Here is a 10,940-nt window from a genome sequence, read left to right on the forward strand (position 1 = left end):
TCACTTACCCTTAATTCCTACATTATTAACCAAATGATCTCATTAACAAATCTTTACACATTTCAACCACCTACCTTCCTGCTAACATCAATCACAACAACTAATACACTCAACTCAGTCCCAAACACTTTTCTTATTCCTTCCTCAACACCTCGCCCTATATAACCTATCTTACAATATTAAATTGAAATACCTAACTGACAACCCCCCCCCCACCACCAACAACACCTCCCAAGGTAGCTCCTCAGGGCCCCTCTCCCCCTGCCCCCTCCCCCACCAACCCCCCCCCCCCACCACCACCACCAACAACACCTCCCAAGGTAGCTCCTCAGGGCCCTCTCCCCCTCCCCCCTCCCCCACCAACCCCCCCCCCCTCCACCAACAACACCTCCCAAGGTAGCTCCTCAGGGCCCCTCTCCCCCACCATCTAACCCCCCCCCCTATCCCCCATACCGCCCCCTCCATCCCCCCCCCCCAACACAGAAAATGGCGGCCACAACGCTATATTTAACCAGCCAAAACCTTCGGTCCTTGGCCTATGTGCTATTTATTCCTGAAATAAAACGAGGGAAAAAATTAATTATTAATTAATACATACTTTTAAACACACACACACACACACACACACATGTCAGTTAGCCTAAATTCTCCAATATTCATTCATAAAACTGCCTCACGGGACTGCAACCTTATCAAATAAAGCTGTCAGGTCTTTCTAACTGTCAACACAAATTAACAACTTCACATCTCAATCATTGCAACTGTTGATAAATAGACACTAACTAACCTTGCTATGAGATATAAATACAAGTGCCAAATTTGATTCAGAAGGCAACTCCAGCGTGGCCTAGTCGGATAGAACAAGTTCCTAATCCGGATAGACCTGCGTTCGAGCCTGTCGGAACGGTTGCAAGTACAGGGCACAGATTTCTCTGTGTGTCCCCTCCTGTAGGAGCATCAGTTTCGATAGATTCTCTGGATAGCCGAAGATTGATTGACCGACTCCTTGGAATGTGGGGAAGGGTTGAAGTCCGGGGGGCCACGGACGGATACCTGGATCCACTGACCTCGGGCAGGTCTTTCAATCCACCTGGATTTCAGGTGGGGAGAAGGGAGGCAATTTGGGTCGACACAAATAGCTTCCTGGACCCAAAACCCCATGGATACACGGACACGGACACTCACACGGACACGCACACGGACACTCATGGACTCTGACACGAACCGAAGGTTCGTGTCAGATAATAAGAAGGGAGGTTAGGTTAGGTTGGTTAGGTTAGGTTGGTTAAGTAGGTTGGTTGGTTAGGTTAGGTTGCTTAGGTTAGGTTGGTTAGGTTAGGTTGCTTAGGTTAGGTTGCTTAGGTTAGGTTGGTTAGGTTAGGTTGCTTAGGTTAGGTTGCTTAGGTTGATTAGGTTAGGTTGGTTGATTAGGTTAGGTTGCTTAGGTTGGTTAGGTTGCTTAAGTTGGTTAGGTTGCTAAGGCTGGTTAGGTTGCTTAGGTTGGTTGCTTAGGTTGGTTAGGTTGGTTGCTTAGGTTGGTTGGTTGGTTAGGTTAGGTTAGGTTAGGTTGGTTAGGTTAGGTTAGGTTTGTTAGGTTAGGTTAGGTTGGTTAGGTTATGTTGGTTAGGTTAGGTTGGTTAGGCTAGATTGGTTGGTTAGGTTGGTTGGTTAGGTTGGTTGGTTAGGTTAGGTTAGGTTAGGTTGGTTGGTAAGATTGGTTGGTTAGGTTGGTTGGTTAGGTTGGTTGGTTGGTTGGTTAGGTTAGGTTAGGTTGGTTGGTTAGGTTTGTTGGTTAGGTTAGATTGGTTGGTTAGGTTGGTTGGTTAGGTTGGTTGGTTAGGTTAGGTTAGGTTAGGTTAGGTTGGTTGGTAAGATTGGTTGGTTAGGTTGGTTGGTTAGGTTGGTTGGTTGGTTGGTTGGTTAGGTTAGGTTGGTTAGGTTAGGTTGGTTAGGTTGGGTTGGGTTGGATGGTTAGGTTAGGTTGCTTAGGTTGGTTGATTAGGTTGGTTGGTTAGGTTGGTTGGTTGGTTAGGTTGGTTAGAATTAGAATTAGGTTAGAATTAGAATTAGGTTAGAATTTGAGGTTAGAATACAAGCATAATTATGGTTTAATAAGCAATTTAGATAATATGTAAGCTATATGTTGGTTAGGGTTGATTGGTTAGGGTATGTTGGTTAAGGTTGGTTATTTTGTGGTTGGTTAGGTGTAATATTTGTATTATTCCACCGACTGATATATATATATATATATTTAAATATATATATATATATATATATATATATATATATATATATATATATATATATATATATATATATATATATATATATATCAGTCCAGCAACCATGATCATGGTCCAGGTTAATTTAGGCTAGGAAATAAGCTAGGTTTGGAGGGTTAGGTTAGGTTAGGTTATTTTAGGCTAGGAAATGGGCTATGTTTGTAGAAATAGTAATAGAAAGAGGGCTGTAATTGTAGGTAGCGTTTCCTATCACCGAATGCCTCTATTCACCTAGCAGTAAATAGGTATCCAGAAGTTAGTTAGTTAGGTTAGTTTAGATAAGGTTAGGTTAAGTTAATTTAGGTTAGGTTAGATTAGGTTAGGTTAGTTATTGCTAGGAAATAGGTTAGGTTTGTAGAAATAGAAATAGGGCTGTAATTGTTGGTAGCGTTTCCTATCACCGAATGCCTCTGTTCACCTAGCAGTAAATAGGTATCCAGGAGTACCTTGAGGTGCTTTCGGGGCTTAGCGTCTCCGCGGCCCGGTCGTCGACCAGGCCTCATGGTTGCTGGACTGATCAACAAGGCTGTTAGACGCGGCTGCTCGCAACCTGACGTATGAGTCACAGCCTGGTTGATCAGGAGTTAGTTAGGTTAGGTAAGGTTAGATTAGGTAAGGTTAGATTAGGTTAGGTTAGTTTTGGCTAGGAAATAGGCTAGGTTTGTAAAAATAGAAATAGAAAAGGGGCTGTAAATGTTGGTAGCGTTTCCTATCACCAAATGCCTCTGTTCACCCTAGCAGTAAGTAAGTATCCAGGAGTTAATTAGATTAGATTAGGTTAGGCTAGGAAATAGGCTAGATTTGTAGAAATAGAAATAGGGCTGTAATTGTTGGTAGCGTTTCCTATCACCGAATGCCTCTGTTCACCTAGCAGTAAATAGGTATCCAAGAGTTAGTTAGGTTAGGTTAGATTAGGTTAGGTTAGTTTAGGCTAGGAAATAGACTAGGTTTGTAGAAATAGAAATAGAAAAAGGGCTGTAATTGTTGGTAATCTTTCCTATCATCGAATGCCTCTGTTCACCTAGCAGTAAATAGGTATCCAAGAGTTAGTTAGGTTAGGTTAGATTAGGTTAGGTTAGTTTAGGCTAGGAAATAGACTAGGTTTGTAGAAATAGAAATAGAAAAAGGGCTGTAATTGTTGGTAATCTTTCCTATCATCGAATGCCTCTGTTCACCTAGCAGTAAATAGGTATCCAGGAGTACCTTGAGATGCTTCCTTGAGGTGCTTTCGGGGCTTAGCGTCCCCGCGGCCCGGTCGTCGACCAGGCCTCATGGTTGCTGGACTGATCAACAAGGCTGTTAGACGCGGCTGCTCGCAACCTGACGTATGAGTCACAGCATGGTTGATCAGGAGTTAGTTAGGTTAGGTTAGGTAAGGTTAGATTAGGTTAGGTTAGTTTTGGCTAGGAAATAGGCTAGGTTTGTAGAAATAGAAATAGAAAAAGGGATGTAATTCTTGGTAGCGTTTCCTATCACCGAATGCCTCTGTTCACCTAGCAGTAAGTAAGTATCCAGGAGTTAGTTAGGTTAGGTGAGGTGAGGTTAGGTTAGGTGAGGTTTAGGTTAGGTGAGGTGAGGTGAAGTGAGGTTTGGTGAGGTGAGGTGAGATTATGTTAAATGAGGAAAGGTGAGGTGAGGTGAGGTGAGGTGAGGTTAGGTGAGATTCGGTGAGGTGAGGTGAGGTGAGATTCGGTGAGGTGAGGTGAGGTGAGATTATGTTAGGTGAGGAAAGGTAAGGTGAGGTAAGGTGACGTGAGGTGAGGTTAGGTTAGGTTAGGTTAGTTCAGACTAGGAAATAGACTAGGTTTGTAGAAATAGAAATGGAAAAAGGGCTGTAGTTGTTGGTAGTGTTTCCTATCACCGAATGCCTCTGTTCACCTAGCAGTAAGTAAGTATCCAGGAATTAGTTAGGTTAGGTTAGATTAGGTTAAGTTAGTTTAGGCTAGGAAATAGGCTAGGTTTGTAGAAATAGAAATAGGACTGTAATTGTTGGTAGCGCTTCCTATCACTGAATGTTTCTGTTCACCTAGCAGTAAATAGGTATCCAGGAGTTAGTTAGGTTAGGTTATGTTAGATTAGCTTAGGTTAGATTAGGTTAGGTTAGGTTAGATTAGGTTAGATTAGGTTAGGTTGGTTTAGGGTAGGTTTGTAGAAGTAGGGCTGTAAATGTTAGTAGCCTTTCCTATCACCGAATGCCTCTGTTCACCTAGCAGTAAATAGGTATCCAGGAGTTAGTTAGGTTAGGTTATGTTAGATTAGCTTAGGTTAGATTAGGTTAGGTTAGATTAGGTTAGGTTAGGTTAGGTTAGATTAGGTTAGGTTGGTTTAGGGTAGGTTTGTAGAAGTAGGGCTGTAAATGTTAGTAGCCTTTCCTATCACCGAATGTATCTGTTCACCTAGCAGTAAATAGGTATCCAGGAGTTAGTTAGGTTAGGTTATGTTAGATTAGCTTAGGTTAGGTTAGATTAGGTTAGGTTAGGTTAGATTAGGTTAGGTTGGTTTAGGGTAGGTTTGTAGAAGTAGGGCTGTAAATGTTAGTAGCCTTTCCTATCACCGAATGTCTCTGTTCACCTAGCAGTAAATAGGTATCCAGGAGTTAGTTAGGTTAGGTTATGTTAGATTAGCTTAGGTTAGGTTAGATTAGGTTAGGTTAGGTTAGGTTAGATTAGGTTAGGTTGGTTTAGGGTAGGTTTGTAGAAGTAGGGCTGTAATTGTTAGTAGCCTTTCCTATCACCGAATGTCTCTGTTCACCTAGCAGTAAATAGGTATCCAGGAGTTAGTTAGGTTAGGTTATGTTAGATTAGCTTAGGTTAGGTTGGGTTAGGTTAGGTGAGGTTAGGTTAGGTTAGTTTAGACTAGGAAATAGACTAGGTTTGCAGAAATAGAAATAAAAATAGAAAAAGGGCTGTAGTTGTTGGTAGCCTTTCCTATCACCGAATGTCTCTGTTCACCTAGCAGTAAATAGGTATCCAGGAGTTAGTAAGCTAGCTACTTGGGGCGTGGTGAGTGAGTGAGGGTTAGTCACTGGTTGGACCTTGTGGGGTGGTGGGTGTTGGAGACCACTATAAGCCTAACATGTATAAAGTGCCTGTCTGCCTGTCCCCCGACTCAATGATGTTACAATTATTGACTAAATGAAGCCTAAGAGAGCATATGCAAGGCCTAAGATGAGTCATTTGTCAGCAGCAACTTGTGCGAGATCAATGGCAGCGGTGGCATCCCAACATTTCTATTTTGGAGCAACAGTAGTAGTAGTAGTAGTCCATTTGTTGTTGGTTAATTTGACTAAATAGTTGCAATAAGTACTATCATTAATGGAGAATTGGCTGCTATGTGTGAGTATCCTCCGCCTGCCTGCCCGCCGCAGTTACCAGTATCCTGACTCACTCACTCACTCACTCACATGTGATTACTTACTACTTGTATACAATAGCAACGGCCATACTACCTACCTACCTATCACCTTGAGAACACTGCGTCTCCTCCCATACATCTGTCAGGTTAAACACCGTTGACTTTGGTTAGTACTTGGATGGGTGACCTGCCTGGGAACACCAACTGCTGCTGCTGTTAGTATACATATTTGGGCAGTCTCTGTGGGTCAGTGTGTGTGTGTGTGTGTGTGTGTGTGTGTGTGTGTGTGTGTGTGTGTGTGTGTGTGTGTGTGTGTGTGTGTGTGTGTGTGTGTGTGTGTGTGTGTGTGTGTGTGTGTGTACAAGAATGTCGCACATGGAAATGTGTACATGCCATTTTAATAATAGTTTACCATCCATGTAGAAAACGTCTACCTATTTGGCAGTCCATTGTCTCTCTCTGCCGGCCGGCCGGCCTACCTACCTGCTAAAACTTGTTCATTCAATATGCTGTTGAATATCTATCTCCAGTGATCACTTACCCTTAATTCCTACATTATTAACCAAATGATCTCATTAACAAATCTTTACACATTTCAACCACCTACCTTCCTGCTAACATCAATCACAACAACTAATACACTCAACTCAGTCCCAAACACTTTTCTTATTCCTTCCTCAACACCTCGCCCTATATAACCTATCTTACAATATTAAATTGAAATACCTAACTGACAACCCCCCCCCCACCACCAACAACACCTCCCAAGGTAGCTCCTCAGGGCCCCTCTCCCCCTGCCCCCTCCCCCACCAACCCCCCCCCCCCACCACCACCACCAACAACACCTCCCAAGGTAGCTCCTCAGGGCCCCTCTCCCCCTCCCCCCTCCCCCACCAACCCCCCCCCCCTCCACCAACAACACCTCCCAAGGTAGCTCCTCAGGGCCCCTCTCCCCCACCATCTAACCCCCCCCCCTATCCCCCATACCGCCCCCTCCACCCCCCCCCCCCCAACACAGAAAATGGCGGCCACAACGCTATATTTAACCAGCCAAAACCTTCGGTCCTTGGCCTATGTGCTATTTATTCCTGAAATAAAACGAGGGAAAAAATTAATTATTAATTAATACATACTTTTAAACACACACACACACACACACACACACATGTCAGTTAGCCTAAATTCTCCAATATTCATTCATAAAACTGCCTCACGGGACTGCAACCTTATCAAATAAAGCTGTCAGGTCTTTCTAACTGTCAACACAAATTAACAACTTCACATCTCAATCATTGCAACTGTTGATAAATAGACACTAACTAACCTTGCTATGAGATATAAATACAAGTGCCAAATTTGATTCAGAAGGCAACTCCAGCGTGGCCTAGTCGGATAGAACAAGTTCCTAATCCGGATAGACCTGCGTTCGAGCCTGTCGGAACGGTTGCAAGTACAGGGCACAGATTTCTCTGTGTGTCCCCTCCTGTAGGAGCATCAGTTTCGATAGATTCTCTGGATAGCCGAAGATTGATTGACCGACTCCTTGGAATGTGGGGAAGGGTTGAAGTCCGGGGGGCCACGGACGGATACCTGGATCCACTGACCTCGGGCAGGTCTTTCAATCCACCTGGATTTCAGGTGGGGAGAAGGGAGGCAATTTGGGTCGACACAAATAGCTTCCTGGACCCAAAACCCCATGGATACACGGACACGGACACTCACACGGACACGCACACGGACACTCATGGACTCTGACACGAACCGAAGGTTCGTGTCAGATAATAAGAAGGGAGGTTAGGTTAGGTTGGTTAGGTTAGGTTGGTTAAGTAGGTTGGTTGGTTAGGTTAGGTTGCTTAGGTTAGGTTGGTTAGGTTAGGTTGCTTAGGTTAGGTTGCTTAGGTTAGGTTGGTTAGGTTAGGTTGCTTAGGTTAGGTTGCTTAGGTTGATTAGGTTAGGTTGGTTGATTAGGTTAGGTTGCTTAGGTTGCTTAGGTTGGTTAGGTTGCTTAAGTTGGTTAGGTTGCTAAGGCTGGTTAGGTTGCTTAGGTTGGTTGCTTAGGTTGGTTAGGTTGGTTGCTTAGGTTGGTTGGTTGGTTAGGTTAGGTTAGGTTAGGTTGGTTAGGTTAGGTTAGGTTTGTTAGGTTAGGTTAGGTTGGTTAGGTTATGTTGGTTAGGTTAGGTTGGTTAGGCTAGATTGGTTGGTTAGGTTGGTTGGTTAGGTTGGTTGGTTAGGTTAGGTTAGGTTGGTTGGTAAGATTGGTTGGTTAGGTTGGTTGGTTAGGTTGGTTGGTTGGTTGGTTAGGTTAGGTTAGGTTGGTTGGTTAGGTTTGTTGGTTAGGTTAGATTGGTTGGTTAGGTTGGTTGGTTAGGTTGGTTGGTTAGGTTAGGTTAGGTTAGGTTAGGTTGGTTGGTAAGATTGGTTGGTTAGGTTGGTTGGTTAGGTTGGTTGGTTGGTTGGTTGGTTAGGTTAGGTTAGGTTGGTTAGGTTAGGTTGGTTAGGTTGGGTTGGGTTGGATGGTTAGGTTAGGTTGCTTAGGTTGGTTGATTAGGTTGGTTGGTTAGGTTGGTTGGTTGGTTAGGTTGGTTAGAATTAGAATTAGGTTAGAATTAGAATTAGGTTAGAATTTGAGGTTAGAATACAAGCATAATTATGGTTTAATAAGCAATTTAGATAATATGTAAGCTATATGTTGGTTAGGGTATGTTGGTTAAGGTTGGTTATTTTGTGGTTGGTTAGGTGTAATATTTGTATTATTCCACCGACTGATATATATATATATATATTTAAATATATATATATATATATATATATATATATATATATATATATATATATATATATATATATATATATATATATATATCAGTCCAGCAACCATGATCATGGTCCAGGTTAATTTAGGCTAGGAAATAAGCTAGGTTTGGAGGGTTAGGTTAGGTTAGGTTATTTTAGGCTAGGAAATGGGCTATGTTTGTAGAAATAGTAATAGAAAGAGGGCTGTAATTGTAGGTAGCGTTTCCTATCACCGAATGCCTCTATTCACCTAGCAGTAAATAGGTATCCAGAAGTTAGTTAGTTAGGTTAGTTTAGATAAGGTTAGGTTAAGTTAATTTAGGTTAGGTTAGATTAGGTTAGGTTAGTTATTGCTAGGAAATAGGTTAGGTTTGTAGAAATAGAAATAGGGCTGTAATTGTTGGTAGCGTTTCCTATCACCGAATGCCTCTGTTCACCTAGCAGTAAATAGGTATCCAGGAGTACCTTGAGGTGCTTTCGGGGCTTAGCGTCTCCGCGGCCCGGTCGTCGACCAGGCCTCATGGTTGCTGGACTGATCAACAAGGCTGTTAGACGCGGCTGCTCGCAACCTGACGTATGAGTCACAGCCTGGTTGATCAGGAGTTAGTTAGGTTAGGTAAGGTTAGATTAGGTAAGGTTAGATTAGGTTAGGTTAGTTTTGGCTAGGAAATAGGCTAGGTTTGTAAAAATAGAAATAGAAAAGGGGCTGTAAATGTTGGTAGCGTTTCCTATCACCAAATGCCTCTGTTCACCCTAGCAGTAAGTAAGTATCCAGGAGTTAATTAGATTAGATTAGGTTAGGCTAGGAAATAGGCTAGATTTGTAGAAATAGAAATAGGGCTGTAATTGTTGGTAGCGTTTCCTATCACCGAATGCCTCTGTTCACCTAGCAGTAAATAGGTATCCAAGAGTTAGTTAGGTTAGGTTAGATTAGGTTAGGTTAGTTTAGGCTAGGAAATAGACTAGGTTTGTAGAAATAGAAATAGAAAAAGGGCTGTAATTGTTGGTAATCTTTCCTATCATCGAATGCCTCTGTTCACCTAGCAGTAAATAGGTATCCAAGAGTTAGTTAGGTTAGGTTAGATTAGGTTAGGTTAGTTTAGGCTAGGAAATAGACTAGGTTTGTAGAAATAGAAATAGAAAAAGGGCTGTAATTGTTGGTAATCTTTCCTATCATCGAATGCCTCTGTTCACCTAGCAGTAAATAGGTATCCAGGAGTACCTTGAGATGCTTCCTTGAGGTGCTTTCGGGGCTTAGCGTCCCCGCGGCCCGGTCGTCGACCAGGCCTCATGGTTGCTGGACTGATCAACAAGGCTGTTAGACGCGGCTGCTCGCAACCTGACGTATGAGTCACAGCATGGTTGATCAGGAGTTAGTTAGGTTAGGTTAGGTAAGGTTAGATTAGGTTAGGTTAGTTTTGGCTAGGAAATAGGCTAGGTTTGTAGAAATAGAAATAGAAAAAGGGATGTAATTCTTGGTAGCGTTTCCTATCACCGAATGCCTCTGTTCACCTAGCAGTAAGTAAGTATCCAGGAGTTAGTTAGGTTAGGTGAGGTGAGGTTAGGTTAGGTGAGGTTTAGGTTAGGTGAGGTGAGGTGAAGTGAGGTTTGGTGAGGTGAGGTGAGATTATGTTAAATGAGGAAAGGTGAGGTGAGGTGAGGTGAGGTGAGGTTAGGTGAGATTCGGTGAGGTGAGGTGAGGTGAGATTATGTTAGGTGAGGAAAGGTAAGGTGAGGTAAGGTGACGTGAGGTGAGGTGAGGTTAGGTTAGGTGAGGTTAGGTTAGGTTAGGTTAGGTTAGTTCAGACTAGGAAATAGACTAGGTTTGTAGAAATAGAAATGGAAAAAGGGCTGTAGTTGTTGGTAGTGTTTCCTATCACCGAATGCCTCTGTTCACCTAGCAGTAAGTAAGTATCCAGGAATTAGTTAGGTTAGGTTAGATTAGGTTAAGTTAGTTTAGGCTAGGAAATAGGCTAGGTTTGTAGAAATAGAAATAGGACTGTAATTGTTGGTAGCGCTTCCTATCACTGAATGTTTCTGTTCACCTAGCAGTAAATAGGTATCCAGGAGTTAGTTAGGTTAGGTTATGTTAGATTAGCTTAGGTTAGATTAGGTTAGGTTAGGTTAGATTAGGTTAGATTAGGTTAGGTTGGTTTAGGGTAGGTTTGTAGAAGTAGGGCTGTAATTGTTGGTAGCCTTTCCTATCACCGAATGCCTCTGTTCACCTAGCAGTAAATAGGTATCCAGGAGTTAGTTAGGTTAGGTTATGTTAGATTAGCTTAGGTTAGATTAGGTTAGGTTAGATTAGGTTTGGTTAGGTTAGGTTAGGTTAGATTAGGTTAGGTTGGTTTAGGGTAGGTTTGTAGAAGTAGGGCTGTAAATGTTAGTAGCCTTTCCTATCACCGAATGCCTCTGTTCACCTAGCAGTAAATAGGTATCCAGGAGTTAGTTAGGTTAGGTTATGTTAGATTAGCTTAGGTTAGGTTAGATTAGGTTAGGTTAGGTTAGATT

Source organism: Procambarus clarkii, chromosome 38 (genome assembly GCF_040958095.1).
Source record: "Procambarus clarkii isolate CNS0578487 chromosome 38, FALCON_Pclarkii_2.0, whole genome shotgun sequence".
In the NCBI taxonomy this organism is placed as follows: domain Eukaryota; kingdom Metazoa; phylum Arthropoda; class Malacostraca; order Decapoda; family Cambaridae; genus Procambarus; species Procambarus clarkii.